At 37.5% G+C, this 13,159-nt stretch overlaps 1 long non-coding RNA gene across 1 annotated transcript in view; it reads right to left on the reverse strand.

The window, feature by feature from the left end:
- Positions 1–12,130, reverse strand: part of LOC116455053 — a 36,220-nt gene extending 24,090 nt beyond the window's left edge. The window contains exon 1 of the long non-coding RNA XR_004244289.1: positions 10,656–12,130. This is a non-coding gene — a long non-coding RNA (uncharacterized LOC116455053). The remainder of the gene's footprint in view (positions 1–10,655) is intronic.
- Positions 12,131–13,159: the final 1,029 nt, after the last annotated feature.

The raw sequence follows: 13,159 nt of genomic DNA on the forward strand, positions 1-13,159 counted from the left end.
CTTTCATGTGTCAAGTATTTTACTACTGATTATATCTGATAATATTTTCTAGTATTTCCAAAGTGAATTGGGCCTTCCTGGGAAAGTTCAGGGGAAGAATTACCTGGCAAATGCAGTGCTATAGTGCTGGTCTGAATGACACCATGTGGCTTAATGGATTTGCAGTCCTAAACTAGGAAATACTACTCCTCATACAGTGTTTGGAAAAAAGTAAACTTAGTACAGGATCCAGGAAAACGAAGATGCTAACCTGGGATCAATCTGACCCACTCAGTAGGAAGTCCTGAGGAGGTGGATGTGGCCAAGAGGACAGGCCACTTAATGGTGGCTGATAGGAAATAGCTCTGCCTACTCAGGAGTCGGGGTCATAGTCCCTACCCTGCAGTGGAGAAACTTTAGTTAGTTAATGTTTTAGTTAGTCACAAAAACATAGAGTCATTAGGGTTGAAAAAAACCTCTAAGACCATTAATCCAACCATTAACATGGGCGTCACTAAACCATATTCCCAAGCGCCACATGCACACATTTTCTAAATACCTCCAGGGATGATGACTCCACCACTTCCCTGTGCAGCCTTTTCCAAAGCTTTCTTTCAGTGAAGAAATTATTCTTGGTGTCCAATCTAAAACTCCCCTAGCACAATGTGGGGCCATTTCTTCTTGTTTTACTGCCGGCTGCCTCGGAGAAGAGGCTGATGCCCACCTGGTTACAACCTCCTTTCAGGGAGTTGTAGAGAGTGATAAGGTCTCCCTTCAGCCTTCTCTTCTCCAGGCTAAACACCCCCAGCTCCCTCAGCTGCTCTCATCAGACTCGTAGTCTAGAGCCTTCAACTTGACAAGTTCTCTATCTCTTTTCTAAGAAACATTTTAGCAATGTTTTTTCTGTATAAGAAAGTGAATTCAGATGTTCTGTGTTGCCGGACTTAAACATCCTCTTCTTCATTTTTAAATACCTAGATGGGCTCGTGCATTCTGTGTTGCCTGGGATGATACTTACAGGGCATTGCTGCACCCAGTAGCTGGACCAGTTAATTTGTCCAGTTCAATATGGGTTTTTGTGAAAAAACCCCAATTGCCAGTGCATACTGAAAGAAATCTTGCAAATATAAAAGATAATCATAAGATAGTGACAGACTGCTACAATGGCTTCAAAATGTTGCTGCAAAAAATGAGCTGTCTATTTTAAAGTTGTTTTTGAATAGCTGTCTTCTTTCTCTAGGCACTCTATTGATTAGATTTTCAAAGGTGCGAAGTTTTTAACTCCCTGATTATCTCATCAGTGTTAAAATACTTGTAATGAATAATAAATAGCACATAGCGATTTATTCCTTTTTATTATTCCTGAGTATGACGGAAATACAAATCAGGCAAATCCCTGGGGAATTCTGAAGAACTACAGTCACTGGGGTAGGAAAAGTACTTTGCACTTCAAATCTCAGAGGGCCTTCAGAGGAGCTCTTTTCTAAAGAATACATCCTCTTAAAGCCATGGGAAAGACTCTGAAGTGGTAGAATTTACTGTTTTCTTGCAGTCTATTACCATTCCAGTATGTCCTCCCTGAAAGGAGACGTCCTTCTAGCAAGGAACAGAAGGAGAGGTACAGGTAGCAAGTGTTTTACAACATATCCCAGTACATTATGTGATTTCATTCAGTATTCTGGGATGAACACTTCCTCACTTTTTCTGCTAAACAAACTCAATTAAAAATAAATATCTATAATAAGGAACCCAACTTCAACTCATGCAATCAACAGCATTTGATTGTGTCCATCTATAAAGCTAACACTTAACTACCACTGAGCTGTCATGAGGAAGAATTAACATTTCTACTTTATTGCAGCTCTTCTAAAGGACAGGTCAAAGGAAGACAGCAGTGATAAAAATGTCCAATCAATATTAAAATTGATTACAACACGTGTGTAAAATGTGATTACACCACATCATTTTCCTTTAACTCATATTCCTAATAAGAGTTGGCCAATGATTTTGGCTTTCTCACCAATTACGTTTTTTTCCTTCTATGATTTTTAGAAGATATGAATGTTTTAAGAAGTGAAACAGAAGCCAGAAGAACTGTACAGGAATATCACTGTTGTAGCAATTCAGTGTTTTCATGGTCAGCTGTTATTCATAGATCTGCCATTTGAAGAAAAAGCATTCTGAGAAATCTTCATCTAACAAGAAATGTAGACAGCGACCTTCTCCACCCTGTTTTCCAGGGTAAGTAGCTGTACATCCAGTTTTCCTAAACACAACATGAACAGCTTTGAAGAAAAATTAACACAATCTGCTTTTTCTGGAACAAAAAAACCTAATTTTTTTTTTTTTCTGAAAAAACAGCTGTTTCAGGAGAGGACGTGAATCACATTTTGTATGACACAACCTGACAAACTTGCATTTCTATCAAACACTCTAAAGCTGCTAGTGTGTCTTCAGTCCACTTTTAGTTCCCACCAGTGATTTCTGGGAAAAAAACCCCAATGATCCAACATCTGAATAACACATCAAGTCAGGAAAATAAATTGTGTATAGGAACTTCACATCAGTTTCACCACAATACATTTCTCTCCATGTACAAGTCTTTATTTGTGAAGCAATACATCTGTGGTCAAGACTTTTGGTCCTATGTACAGACTCATACTTCATACTAACTAAACAGAAATGCAGTGAAAATATACAGTTATTGTAGGCTAAATGCAGATCTATTTTCTCACTAACTTCTACTTTGTCCAATCCCTTTTTGCTATTTAAAAGATCAGGTTTGATCACAGTGATATGACATCACACATGCTACTTCATAGTACATTGGGTGAAATTCCACTTTTAAAGGTAGAATGTAACCCATATTAGGGATATGCAATACAAAATCCATATTAACAAAGGCTCTTTCTAAGATTGGGGTAGTCATCAATAACTTAAAGGGCGCATTCAAGAGTTCCCTCTAAAATGTAAGCCAAAGACTGACAATTATAAAGAAAGCTGGGTTTATATGAAATAGTTTTGAGATTGCCTATTGATAGAAAAAGTTTACTTAGATCAAACCAAATTTAATGTTTCTTGGTAGAAAAGAGCTCCATTTATATGTAATCTTACTTTGTTTGACCTACAATATTAATATTAGAATTAATACTTTAATCACATTTTGGATATACCCTTTTACTTTTCAGAGCTTTAAAAAGAAAAAATCAGATTCAAAATTTAAAAAAATAAGACCAAAAAGGTTTTTCTGGAAAGTTTCATTGTATTTTTTCCTCAGAATTTGTTTTCTTTGACCATTTCCTCTTTGACAAAATTATCTGTTTTACTCAACAGGAACTGACAACTTGTCTCAACTAATCCAAATGTGCCCTATTTAGCCATTTAAAATATTTAAATTATTTCATCATATATAACATATAGTTCTACTTGGCCCAAGTAGAGTCCAGCAAGAAATCCCCTGGTAATTCTTTAAATGGCTTCAGAGGCGGCCTTAGGAGTCCACTGAGTCATGAGGTGTCACAAAAAGATCAGCACCCGCATGAACCAACTCACTGTAAGCCACCTTACCATCTCAAACAAATTAAATGTCTTTGTATTTTAGAAATTAAACCAGCATTTTTATAAAGTGCACTCTGGCTGAGTTTAAACCAGTAAACACTAATTCATCATATACAATAAACAAATCAAAGCAATTAAATACCCAAGCCAAACCACTAAGGCTCAGAAGTAATTTTATATATAAACAACTAGTGAATACAACAGTAATCAGGGGGTGCTTTATGTAAACTAACATGGAATGTTTCCCAAAAATAAACTATATGTCTGTGCAACACCAAGAGGATCATAAAAAGCAACTTAAAATCTATACAACACTAACAGAATTTCAAAGTGCCCTTGAAAACATAACAGAGGTGAAGATCAGCCTTTATTTCTGTACCACTCTCTTGTCTATAAAAATGTCAGTGCCTCGGCTAGCCATTTTTCTCTACAAAAAAACCCTCCGTATTTTTGCTATTCACACAAAGAAAAGCTAATTTTGAGGTCTACAATTTCTCTGCCAGTTGTGGTTTTCCTCCCTCTTCAACTTCAGCCCATTTCATTCCCAATTCACCACTAGAGAAGGAAGAAGCTGAATATTATTACACAAAACATTTTTAGGACACAAACACCCCAAAACTTTTTCACATTCTTTAAGGATGCCAAAAACAAGAGCATGGACACTTTCAGGCATATTTACTTCTCACAACTTAAACGAGCTTGTGCTACTGCTCATTTGTCATGGTAATGTGGCGGCTGCTGTAGACCTCTGCTCTCTGATTGTCATGAAAATATTCTCCAATGTAATAATTTTCAAAAAACCCAACCCACACAGCCCAGATTTTTTATGCCCAACAAATTTTAAAGTTGGGGTTTTGGATGATGAGATTTCAGTAATATGTTGAACTCCACCTAATAATAATAATAGTAATAATAGTAATAATAATAATAATAGTAATAAAAGCCACGTGTTCTTTTCAGGATGCAGGACTGCTAGCTTTTGTGTCAGCATTGTTGTGTATGTCCAATTAAAGAGGGAGTAAAAATTGTGAGAAATAATTTTCAGGCATTACCAGCTTTGGTCTCAGCGTGCAACCTTAACAAAGCAGGAGAGCAGCCAGCTATTTAACATACTTAAGTCATCATGGGCTGCACCAGAATACTTGAACTCTTATGGAGCAGGCAGAACTGCACCTGGTTGACAGCCATATATTGGACTATATGAAATTGATGGCACGTGGTAAATTACAGGCTTCTATAGGGCACATGTGTTAAATGTTAGCCCTGAGAGGCTTGTTAAGAGTGTTAAAACCCTAAAGAGCCCCTTAAAATAATAGGCTTTTATATTCATTGACTCTTGCAAGTACCACAGATTACATCTTGACCTGTCCTGTCCCGGGGATATAAACATTAGAAGTAAGGAACTAAGAAGGGAAAATTTTCATTTAAGCCAGCCACACTTAAATATATATATTGTTCTATCTTTTATTTTCCCATAGGATAAAATGGGCTAATTATGAATTTAACAATGTTTATCATAATTACAAACAAGAATGTTTGCAAAACTAAGGGTTATAGCTACGTTCAATAATAGTGTATTCCTTTTACCTCTGAAAATCCAGCCATTGTAACTTCTACTATAATAGATGTCAAATATTTAGCTAATGGAGTTTTGAAGAATGGAAGTTTTTTCCCTGCTATCTTTGTATATCTTTAGAGTGAAAACTGCTGGCAATTTACAGAGAAACAGAAAAAATACAAAAGCTTCTTAGGCTGCTCTGTTTTGACAAGCTTGAACTGTAAAGTTTGAAGGCATATGAAATCTTCCCCAACATCCTGGGCATAGCCTCCTTTGGGTACTTCCTTTAACTAGGAGAACCTTCTCCAGCTTCTGCACAGTGAGAAATGCAGCCCAGTGGTCTCCAAGGGATGAATTGTTAAACATGACACAATACAAGCATTAGATTAGATATTTAGGTGACAAAATTTTCACAAGTTCAGGGAAGAAGCTTAATGGAGACTATAGAAATTGAGATATGGTGACTGGAGAAAGGATACAGGTCAAAAGCAGATGTCTGATAAGGGGGACAGAGCCTCTGAATTTTGGGCTGAGATTCATCTGAGATCTGAGGATAGAGGGAAAACATGACTTTTTATAACTTTTTTTTTAATGACATACTCTGCAGCAAATTATATGGAGGAGATCAAAATGAGCATGTCTATGTGAAGTTTATGTCTGCAGGTCATCAACAATTCAGTGCAGTAGAGATATGACATGAGGTCTCCTGGAGTCAAGCAGGTGTGCATTCAGTGGGAATGCAGCACTGCTTTTAACAGCTACCTTTCCAAACCCGCTGGGTGACTTCATCAGAGACTGTCCACAAACTTACCCAACATAGCCACAGCAGAGATTATCACAGTAATTTGAGTAACATCTAGTATCACTAATATCCAGGTCTCCAGTCTGAATACTTGTTATGAAACCCTTGCTTAATCAACATCCTTTATATCATGTTCAGGGTGAAAAAGACCAAATGTAGATTATGGTGCAATATGCGCATCAGAGGTTAAGTTTTGATCCCACTACAGTCAGTGGCAAAGAATGGTTTAATTTCTTTAATTTCTTTCTCAGATTTTTTGACATCTGCATTTCCTGTTCAACATGGTTGCTGCCCAGAAAAATTACCTATTGTCAGGACATTTAAGGTGTAACTTGTATTAACTTTGTCCTATGCTGATGATTGACTTTTACATAAATTAAGTTAGACTAAATGGATCCCGCATCCAGTCATCACATGGTCAATGAACAGAGTAAGGCAGCTCTAGAGGTAAACTCAATGCTGTCCCAGAAGGCAGTCTTAGGTTGGGTTCAATCACATTAGAACTTTGGTATGGTTTAAACAGCTCAGCCTTTAGGTAATTCATGTTGAGACAAAGCCAATCCATAATTAAGCCATTCAGAAAAGTACTGTAGATCCACTTACCGTGTACCTTAGTGCTGTGTACTAGTTCTGCATATTTTACTTTCCTTGTGGGTAAAAGTTATATTTCTGTAACCTTTTCGGATACAGGTTACTTTTCAGAGGTACGAGAGTTAAAGACTCAGCTATTAGTCTGGACAACTCAGACCCTGGAATTCTCAATCTCTACCCCAAAGAAAATGACAATAGGTATTTTATGGAATCTACATGTTTCTTACAACAACACCTGTACTTAAGAGATTTACCACTTTTTTGATATATGTATATTTTAACAGACTATTCAGATATAAACAAGTCTCGGATAATCAGAGAAGAAGGGGACCCATAGATCCTTAACTGTTCCTCAGAATTCTGCTCCTTGTAGAAAACATTTGCCCATGGAATACAGCAGTCAGCATATTTGATATTGGCAACATTTTTTACATAGCTGGAATCTAGAAGCAAGCTGTAACACTGAAGTGATTGCCCACAAGAAGTGGGTAACATCTCTTCAAAGAATTGACATAGAACATTTTCTTCCCCTGCAAATGAAGTGTGGATTCCTCAGCACTGCATAATAGTTGAACAAAGCTTTTCCTTATAATAAAACATGTATTTGGATTTCACAATATCTCATCACTTCAGCCACAGCTAGTGACCATGCCAGGAGCACTTCTCATGTATCATTTGCAATGTTTTCTTTCCAGTTACTCCAGGGAGAGGAGGGGAGAGAAGCACGTGGGATGGAGCTACAGCTCCTAGTGAAGATTTCACAGTTAGTCTCTTTTTCACAATAGCACTACTCAGTACTACGCTGTTGTAGTGCTGGTGAGAATTACACACCGAAGAACACTTTTGCCCTGTTATTAGTGGTTCTGCCAGTGTTCGGAGGACATGATGGTCTGTTATAACAGCACTTCTTGCAACAGCAAACATTAATGTAAGTATAGTCCAACTGTACCATACCAAAGGTCCTTCTAGATCGTTATCTTGTTCCCTACAGTGGCCAAAACAAAAGGAACTGTACAAGTTTAAAAATCATAATTCTTTTGGAAAACTCTTTTAGCTCCCAGCAATTAGTGGCTTTTGGACACCCTCAGTCAAACATTTCAATCAGGCTATTAACGTTAATGGCCTCAAGGACTGCTTTTAAACTCATTTCCCCTTTTGACTCCAATGCTATCCTATCCATGTTTCCAGTTTTTATTTATACACTGAGTAGAAAACAACAAAAAAAAATAATTACAGCCTTGTATATTTTTCTTTATGTAACTACCAGATGCATTTTCACTCCATGATGTAAAAGTTTACCAGCAAGATGGTTGAAATTTCTACTCTGGTTCAGGGACTTACACATGAATTCTAAGAGCCTTTTGCTGGCTTCATAGCACTTGTTGGGATGAACTACTCAGCAGAAGAAAAAAAAACCCAGTATTTCATATCTGTTTGAAACATTAGTCATTATCTTGTCTCTGGCCAAGCAAAACACCCATCAGGCAACTTTTAATGTAATGTTTTGCCTTTTACAAGCCTAGCCTCAAAAATGCTGATTTGTGCAATATTTTGATAAAGGAATGGTCACAACTGCAAATATTATTTCTGTGATGAGGAACTGCTAGTCAGTATCTTTATCACACGACAAGATATTTTACTTACTAGCATTTTTTGCTTTTCACAGCCAAGACTAGAGGTAGGCTACAGTGAACAGGTATTGGCAGAGTTAAGGATCTCAGAAGAAGGGAGAAAAGCAAGAAAAAAAGGACCATGACTCTGGAGAGAGGATTTTGACCCATTTGGGGACATGCTTAGCAGAGTCTTATGGGAGATGGTCCAGGAGAGCTGTTCTATTTTCAGGGATCATCTCCTCCTTGCTCAACAAAGTCCATCTGGTTGTATAGGAAGTCTGGCAAAGGTGGCAGGATGCCAGCATGGATGAAGACAGAGCCCATTACAAAACTTGGACATTAAAAAGGATGCCTACAGGAGGCAGAAGGAGAATCACGTTGCTAAGGAGGAATACAGGACACTGCCTGAGCATGCAGGGATAGGACAAAGAATTCCAGAGCCCACCTGGAGTTCAGTCTGGTGAAGAACGTGTAAGGTCAACAACAAGGGCTTCTACAGGTACCTTAGCAGCTAAAGAAACAAGAGAAAAAGTGGGCATACTGCTAAATAGTGCTGAGCAAGCTGGCTAATGTCATTGCAAGGCCACTGTCCTTTACCTTTGCATCATGGCAGCTGAGGAGGTTTCTGAGGACTGGAAGAAGGTAAATATTTTTCCTACCATCACAGCAGACAAAGGGTTGTCCTGTGCAGATCCAGAAGCTGGGCTTGATGATCCTTGTAGGTCGCTTCCAGCTCAGGATATTCCATGATTCTGTGGTGATTCTAAGTGTCAAATAGTGTTCAGACCCCATGTTCAAACAATGCAAACACTAAGGTGTGTTCTTATCTGCCATTGATCATATCAAATTTGCAGATGACTTGACACAATAAGGAAGCTAAAAATTGGTTTCTCTTTGTCTTTTTTTCACCAATAACTGCAAAATCAGAGATATGGTTGCTGTCCATTTTCTTCATACACACCATCCATAAAGAAGTCAATGACATTCGGTTGTTATCATAGTCAGTGGTGCAGAATTTCTTAAGAATCTTGGATTTTAAATATCAGCACCAAGTCTGTTTAGTGTATAATATGACACCTTTCATTATTGGCAATAATAAGCAACATGTTTGTCTAAGATTTGCTATCTCTTCTTCACACAAGCAAAGCCAAGATGTCTGCTGGTTGTTTGTTTGACTTTCCTTTCATTTCATCACAGGAGATCAAGATAGCCACTCAGCACTTATGTCATTTTAATGCAAGCCACCTCTCTACTCAGATTCCTGTGACTTACTTTGAACATAATTACATACAAAAAATAAAACTCAACCCTAAATAAACTCAGAGAATCTGAAGTCAGCTGATTAGAGCACAACTTTTCTTGCTGCTAAACTCCCCCTTCTGCTTCTCTGCATGCTAAGGTGAGTGGTTTCACACTGATGTTGGCTGTAGTGGGATCTTGCAGGGAGGACTCAGAATCTGAAATCCTTCACCAGGAGGAATAAGATGTTCAAAAAGAGTTTCCTCTTTCCATCTGCTTCTTTCTTAATTTTTAACTTTTCTTTTACTTTTTTTTCATTCAAGTTAGTGTCATTTATATAAGTTCTCTAACACACATTTCTAGCCTTCTCTTTCTTCACTGGTGCTTGTCCAGGTTACATCCACATTTCGTACATATAGTGCCATTTACATATATTAGATACTATTTGCTGTGTCACCCTGTAAACAGTTTTGTCAGGCTCCAGGCCTGTAGTGTCTCCACTTCTCAAGATGACTCCTTGTGTACCAAACCTGTACTTCTCTACACCGTGCCCTTGTTTTGGGGTACTAAATATCTCCTTCTACTTAAAAAACCTTCTTGTTACTGATATGTATACAGCTAGTTATAAAAAACTATGGTTCTACCACACAAACATAAATGAAAATTTTGAAAAGTCAGCTACAGACAAGTGGCCAAGTAGGCAAATTGCTGTCACAGTTGAATGGAATCAAACAAAGCTATACGCAGATCAGGCACCCTTTAACCCCTTTTCCTAAAGGTTTATACTCCAAATACATTTAATAGATGAGTCAAGCATGAGAGAGGGAGAGAGAGGAGATAGGGAGATATATTAAGTATAATATACTCAAATATAAGCTCAAATATTCTCAGAAAAAGGTACTCCAAATGACACAGTCAAATGGAGGAGCTGCTTTCCTAGGAACATTTTTATTTTCATAGGAAATTTCATTTTCATCTACTGTTTTTAATGTTCATGAAGTTAACAATGAGCTGATTTTTAATTTATTAACTGAAAAATCTTTCTTGCTAAGAACTCCAGAACTGGTTATTTATTGCGAAATCCAGAGCCATGTTAAGAAAAGTCAGAAATATTTTTTGGACTTTAATCAGTTTATTTCAGAAAAATACCCAATCCTCCCAGCCAGCACCCAGGATGAGCAGAATCCCAAGTCCATCTATGGCACCTGGCACAACCTGCCACCTGCTTTAATGATAGCAAAGCATTCAGCATAGTCTTGTGCAGTAAGATTGGATTGCAAGACTCCTCAGAGAAGTGGCATAGAAGACACCTTACATGTTACATCCATAGGCAAATCAAAGCTCTTCCATCAGGCACAACTTCAGGACAGCCATTCTCCAGGAGTAGGACTCCTCTGACACCCAGTATCAAAATCTCTTGAAACTGAAAACAGAGATGAAAACCTGTAATATAAAACCACACTGTAAAACCAAACAATAACTCAAAAATAATTTGGGAGCTGCAATGGAACATTACATTGGAAACCCAGCTGTTTACTGGCAGCTGTTGCAAAAAATATTTTCCTCCCTTTCACACCTCCTCCCCCCCACACACAAAATTTTATTTTTTTAAGACTCAGAGAAGCAAAGAGTTTTCACACTGAGCTGGCTTTGTTTATTTACTGCCCCGGAGACATCTTAAGTTGCTCACAGCCAGACAGTGGGAACTGAAAAGCAATATTACAGGGTAAATAATGAGATTGGAAGGACGACCATGCACTTAGGAAACAGTTATGTTCATGGGTAGATTTCTTTTAATCCTGAGGTGGAGGTAAATGCATGACAGCAATAGAAGGAGGAAATGAGAATGCTAAAAACCTGAAGACAACAGACTAATTCCATTCTGATATGGAGGGTAAAATCTTTATAAGCAAATGTTTTCTCTCCTGTATCTCCTAAACTGTTTGACACTGTCAACCATCTTCATGATCAGTCTGAAAATCATTGCCACAGGATCAAGGCATTCTGCCATTACATCAAGGCAAAAAGTTTGGCAAGGCCAAAGCAGAAGGGGACATTTATGTGGATTACGAGGTTAACCAGAATCATAGTATTCAAGAGTTTATTAACCTATTAAAAAAATTAGGAGGTTTGGAAAAGCCATCCATATTGCTTCAGTGCAGAAGATAATCTCCCTGGAGGACTATCAGGGATAACTTTATATGAGTGATAATGATCTATGAACCATTGTAGATATTACTCTTATAACACTCCAAATTTTCTGTCACCCATTACTGATGAAAAAGACCTCTTCAGTCTGGATACACCCATGCAGTTAAAGCAAACATTTTCAAAACACTCCTCTAGAAATGAAGCTGCCTTACACAAAAGTTCTTTATATTATTCGACTGCTGTCCTTCAAAATAGGTCAACTACATCCAGAATATCTCTTAGGAATGGTCCCTGGTTCTTGATAATTCCTGCTCACAAGAACTGGGTAAGTGCTGACTAGTCCAGGCCAAATCTAATCAAGCCAAACCTGTCCTAGTGCCAGGACTGTCTAACATTTGCTCACTGGGCTGCCCCCACTTTGTCACCATTTAATTCATTAGCAGAAGAGATTAGTATAACTATTATGATAATACTGTCCAGTAGAAGGGACCCATCATACCAGTCACACAATGGTGCTGTCGCACAGCACATCAGATGACCTATTCAAGCTCTGCAGCCATCCCCAAACCTTTCCCTTTAAGACCCTTTCAAACTCTCAGGATACAGCTTGCCCCTATGAGTGTAAACTCAAATGAGGAATTACTCTCTCATTACAACCCCCAGCGGATGACAACTTTGCTCAACACTTCACAACTTAAACCTAATTGCAATGAAATCTTTTAAAATGACAAATACAGTCACATTGTTAGAATCTCTCATAGCCAAACTGCATTATTTCAGCACTAGAAGATGGATATATCAGAACATGATTTGACAGGATTAATAGGTACCCTCCATTAAAGAAAAGTTATTTTCTTCCCTTCACCTCTATTTGGTATGCTGCTTGCAGAAGTTATAAGTTCACCTTCATCAATTCACTGAAAACTGTCCCTACCAAGTTCATGTTTTTTCCTTCAAAAGCAATGTATTTTCAGTTGCATTTACCTCATGCAGTAAAACAAAAATCCAACTACAGATTGTTAAATGCATAACTAAGCTATTTACCTTGTAACAGCTTAATTAAAATATTTCACATCTGTAGGCAACCATACAATGTGGCCACTGGCACTAACTTGCTGCTAACCACTACATTCTGAGGGACACAAGGGATTTAAAAATATGTACACTAGTGCTTCATGTTTTCTGTTTACTGTAGCAAGTTTTTCCTTGAAGAGAACAATTTGCTAGGACTTGACAATTTCATCATCCCATTTCTACTTCATGCATGTTGTCCTTTATTTGTTAAAAAAATGTCCATATAGATTTCCTAAATTGGCTTCTACCTTGAGTAAATACCTGTCATCAGAATAGTAGAGCCATGGGCATAATGAAATTTTAAGTTCCATTTCTGTGGAAAAATACGGAGATACAATAATTCAAAAATTATTCTAAGGCAAAATGTTCAGCTGAAAACTAAATGCCTGCTTTGTTTTCTGGATATCTAAAATGACCGTTTTTCTTAAGTGAGGTAATTTCATAAAAGAAAACATCTCTTCATCATGAGAAGTTAAAATGTTCCATTTTGAAAATTGAAAAATACATCTTGATGTTTTCTCCCCTTTACATTTTATTTCTTCTCAAAGCTATTTACAAATTGCCTCTGCATTTATGAATGTTTTTATTTCAAAA

Source organism: Corvus moneduloides, chromosome 1, assembly GCF_009650955.1.
Source record: "Corvus moneduloides isolate bCorMon1 chromosome 1, bCorMon1.pri, whole genome shotgun sequence".
Lineage (NCBI taxonomy): Eukaryota > Metazoa > Chordata > Aves > Passeriformes > Corvidae > Corvus > Corvus moneduloides.